The 5,192-nt window shown below is 35.2% G+C and overlaps 1 protein-coding gene across 6 annotated transcripts in view; it reads left to right on the top strand.

The window, feature by feature from the left end:
- The window catches only part of LOC101573726 (protein FAM156A/FAM156B), a 57,751-nt gene that overhangs the window by 39,054 nt on the left and 13,505 nt on the right, over positions 1-5,192 (top strand). The window lies entirely within an intron of this gene.

The raw sequence follows: 5,192 nt of genomic DNA, 5'->3' as shown, positions 1-5,192 counted from the left end.
TTATTTATTTATTTGTTTATTTATTTATTTGTGTGTGTGTGTGTGTGTGTGTGTGGCCAGCTCAGCCCACCAGGGGGCGCGGCTGGCTGGCATGTGGGGCTGGGGAATTGAACCGCGGTCCCTTGTGCTTTGCTAAGCTTGTTCTAAGTAGGTGCTTTAGACCACTGAGCCATCTCACCAGCCCCTGTATTTGACTCTTTTGATGATTGTTCTACTCCTATAAGGGCTGGCCACATAGCTCAGCGGACTAAAGCTCCTGTTTAGGCACAGCACAGTGGCGAGGGTTCAATCCCCGGTGTTCGGTGCTGGCCCTGCCCCTGGGACACACTGAGACAGCGATTGAGACTGGGTGTAGTGGTGCACCCAGTGGGATTAGCCTATAATCGCAGCACTTGGGAAGCTGAAAACAGGAGGATTGCTATGAGACCAATCTGTAGGGAGACCCTGGAGACCTGGTACTAAATACATTAAAAAATACTTCTATAAATTATGTGTCCCATATTAAATTGTTGCCTTTGGCAAACCCTGACTACAACAGCAAATAATGATAATTTAACTTCTTGTTTTCCTATCCTTATTCTTTTTATTTCTCTTCTGTAAGTGATCTGGCTAGTGTTTTCAGAATTATATTGAATCAGAGTGGTGATAGTGAACATCCCTGTCTTGTTCCTGACTTCAGAGTGAAAGCTTTCAGTTTTTGACCATTTAGTATGATATTGGCTATTAATTTGTCATAGATGGTTTTTATCGAGTTGAGGTAAAGACCATCTATTACCATTTTCTATAGAATTTTTTTCATGAATTAGTGTCAAACATTGTCAAAACCTTTTTCTGTGTCTATTGAGATGATCATGTGATTTTTGTCTTTGGCTCTGTTGATATGGTGTATTACATTTATTGATTTGTGTGTGTTAAACCATTCCTGCATCCCTGGGATGAATCCCATTTGGTCATGATATATAATCTTTTTAAAAAATTTTATTTATTTATTATTATTTATTTATTTATTTATTTTGTGTGTGCGTGGCCAGCTCAGCCCAACAGGGGGCGGGACTGGCTGGTATGTGGTGCTGGGGGATTGAACCGCTATCCCTGTGCTTTGCTTGGCTTAGTTTGTTCTAAGTAGGTGCTTTAGACCACGAAGCCATCTCACCAGCCCAATATATAATCTTGATGGTTTGCTGCATTCTGTTTCCTAGTGTCTTATTCAGGATTTGTGCATCTATGTTCCTTAGGGAGATTGGCCTAGAGTTTTCTTTTTTGGTTGGCTCTGTCCAAACAGTTTGGGAGAATTGCTTCCCTTTCAATTTCATTAAAGAGTTTAAGGAGTATTGGCATTAAATCTTTTCTAAATTTCTTTTTTCCCCTAAATTTCTTATAGAATTCAGCAGTGAATTTTCTTTGTTGGTAAGTTTTTAATTACATTTTTAGTCTCTTTAACTGGATTATTCAGAATTTTTGTATCTTCTTGATTCAGTTTTGGTAATTAATATGTATCTAGGAGTCTGTCCATTTCTTCTGTGTTTTCCATCCTATGAGAGTAAAGATTTTTGTTTTTTATCTTTTTATTTTATTTTAATTTGAAGAGTGAAAACAGAAGCAAAAACATAGGAAAAAATGACAGAAACATTGTAACATACAACAATACATATGTTACAGATTTTCGAAACAGAGATCCCTAATTAACAATGGTTGCTATATTATTTGTTTTTTTTTTCATTTTAATGAGAAAAAAGATTAACAGTGAAACAGTTTCAAGTCAGGTTAGTATGACAGTTACAATAAATAAGACGTTGCATATTGTTGTCTTCCTAGTAGTTATTCAGAGGACAAGATGGAGACATGATATATTGTCTAAACAATATTAGTACAAACCTTTCCTCTCAGTGAACTAAAAGAAAGTAGCTTTATATCTATCCTATCTTGGTTAGGATAGATATATAGTTACATTCTCTTAATAAATAGAGGGACTTGTTCTAATAGTGTTTGTAAATAGGATATCATGTCCGCATCTTGTACAGCAAACAACCACTAGGAAGAATGTATGCAATGTGTTAATTATTGAAACTGTCCTACCAATGTGGTTTAAAACTGTCTCATTGCTATTTGTTTCTCAATAAAATTATGGAAAAAAAAGAAAAAAATCTATCTTATATATATATATTTTTTTCGCACATGCACATACGCACCCACACCTACACAGACCAAAAAAGTCTTTATATCCCCATTTTTTGTTTTGTTTTGTCAGAGGTGGGTGCTCCATTGTTGTTAGAGAAGCTGTATTTGGAGACGTCTTTAAAGGACTTTTTCATACTTGATGCCAGACCAAAGATTGTAGATACTTGAATTCAGCAAAATAACCCAATATGGCTCAATAGTCCATGTTAGTATTTGGTTATCAGCACAACTGGCAGTTGTCTGAAGTTGTTGATGTGAGCCTTTTACAGCTCAGCATATTAATATAGCTTTACTTTTTATACCTCGTGGTTACAGTTTTCTGCTGGATGGTTAAGACCAGGTTAAAACAAGACGTATATAATTTAAAATGTAACTTTTGTATCTGACAAGGCCAGTCAGATCCCCTCAGGATTTACCCTGGAGCCATGTACAGCTGACCTCGTGGGTCTTTTGTCAATGTCAGCCGTCTGGATGAGTCACAGCCATTGCTTGACCATTTTGCTCTATGAGAGTAAAGTTTTTTGAAGTAGGTTGTAGGGATCCGTTGATCTCTCTGGTCCTTGGGAGAAAACGGTGAGAGGATTTAGAAAATAAAGACAAGAGATAATAGCTGATGTCAGGTGGTGACCATGCCTGATTGGCAAAGGACCCTTGAATAACAGTAGGGGTATTTATTTATACTTTTGCAAAGTTACAAGATAAAAGATTGCTTAGCAACTAATATCCCTCAATGTCCAGGCAGGGTGTTTTTCTCAAGACTGAGATAGCTTGATTGCTTTAGGCAATGAGGCCTCATCCTGCTGTCCCACATAAGATCAATTTCAAGCTTTAGGGCTCCCAACATTAAGTATTGATGATCTTCTGAATTTCTGTGCGATCTGTAGTAATCTTACCTTTTTTATTCTTCAGTGCATGAATTTGAGTCTCCCCCTCCCATTTTTTATAGGGTAGGCTAAGGGTTTATCAGTTTTATTTATTCTTCCAAAGAACCAACTCTGATTCATTAATTCTTTGTATTGTTGGTCTCAGTTGTGTTCATTCGGCTCTGATCTGTATAATTTTCTCTCATATGGGCCTTTGGCTCATCTTGCTCTTCTTTTATGCTTATTGTGTTTTCTTAATATAAGAATTCTCCTCTGTAAATTTCCCTATGAGGACTGCTTTTATTGTGTCCCGTAAATTCTGGTATGTTGTATCTGCTTTCTTGTTGTAAATAGTGTTTGATTTCATCTGTGATGCATTGGTTGTTTAGGAGGGTGTTATTTAATTTCCATGTGTTTGTGGAATTTTTGTGGTTTCTTTTGTCATTAATTTCCAATTTCATTGTACTATGGTCAGATAATGTACATGGGATAATTTCACTTCCTTTGCATTTACTTAAGCATGTTCTATGGAGAATGTTCCTTACACAGCTGAGATAAATGTGTATTTTGATGATGTTGGATGGAATACTGAAAATATTTCCATTTGTTCATAAGTTTGGTTTAATTCTTATATCTCTTGCTGATTTTTTTGTCTAGTTGATCTCTTTGTGACAATGGGGTATGAAGATTTCCAGTTACAATTGTGTTATTTCTTACTTTATTTTTTATTTTTTATTTTGCGGAACCGGGGATTGAACTCAGGCCCTTGGGCTTGCCAGGGAAGCACTTAGTCCACTGAGCCATCTCCCCGGCCCCTTCTTACTTTATTTTTTATGTCTATAAATAATTGTCTTATATAGTTGGGTGTTCTCATGCTTGGTGCACACATATTTATAATCGTTATCCCTTCCTCTTGTGGGTTTCCTCTAACTAGTATGTTGTGACTTTCTTTATCTCTTTTGATCATTCTTTGTTGAAGTTTACATTGTCTGCAAACAGAATTCCTACTGATGCTTTTTCTGGGTTCCTGTTGCATGGAGTATTGTTTTCTATCCTTTGACTTTCAGTCTATGAATTTCTTTTTTAGTTAAATGTGTTTCTTGTATACAGCATATTTTTGGATCTTATATTTTGATCCATTCTGTCCTTCTGTTTATTTTGATTGGTGAATTGAAGCCATTTAAATTGATAGTTATAACCGATATGTATTGGCTTGTCTATTATATTTCCCTGCTCTTGGTTACCTGCTTTCCTCTCTGTTTAATTGTTTGCCCTGCCTGGTGGTTTCTTTCTGTTATTGTTCTTGGAATTGTGATCATTTTTTTCTCTGTTTGGACCTTTTAGTACCCTTTGTAATGTTGATTTGGTGGTCATAAATTTCTTCAGTTGTTCTTTATCATGGAAGAATCCTATTTCTCCATTGAGTTTTGAAAGAGTTTTACAGCGTACATCAATCTTGGTTGGAAGATGTTTTCTTTCAGGACTTGAACTTCACTCCACACATTTCTTGACTTGAGGGTTTATGTTGAGAAGTCTGTCATGATTCTGGTGGGCTTTCTTTTCTAGGTGGTCTGCTTCTTTTCTCTAACAGCTTTTTTTTCTTGTACCCTGAGCAATTACTTTATTTTTTTTTATATTTTAAAGAGTACAGATTAGAATTAAAACAAAAAATTACAAGTGATTCAGAATTTCACTTAACAAAGTAATATGAATTTCACAGTATTTGTTGTGATACATAGTCTAAGAGCTTTGAATATTATGTTTTTGTGCAGAATTTCTGGAATCTTGATTTTTTTTGGAATTTGATTACTAACTATATGTCTTAGTATAGTTTTATTTTGATTATTGCTCTTTGGATTTCTATATTTTTCATTTATTTATATGTCAAACTCTTTTTTTAAATTTAGAAATTTATTGTTTAATCCACAAGCTTCATATAGCTTTAGTTTAAAAAACAAAAACAAAAAAACAAAACAGTGAAACCAAGACACTATGTCAAAGTTCGGGCCCTTCTTCCAGCTTCCAAATACAAGAGCTCTGAACATTATATATCCCAATTGAAAGTATAAGAAAAAAGTATGAATGGAGCCATGACATTTCAAAAAACAAAGATTTCATATAACTGAAGGATCTATCCTTCCTTCCTGGGAT

This window comes from Octodon degus, unplaced genomic scaffold, assembly GCF_000260255.1.
Source record: "Octodon degus isolate 3935 unplaced genomic scaffold, OctDeg1.0 scaffold00335, whole genome shotgun sequence".
NCBI classification, from domain to species: Eukaryota; Metazoa; Chordata; class Mammalia; order Rodentia; family Octodontidae; genus Octodon; species Octodon degus.
The sequence above is the reverse complement of the archived record's forward strand: the minus strand, read 5'-3'. Positions and strand labels throughout refer to the sequence as shown.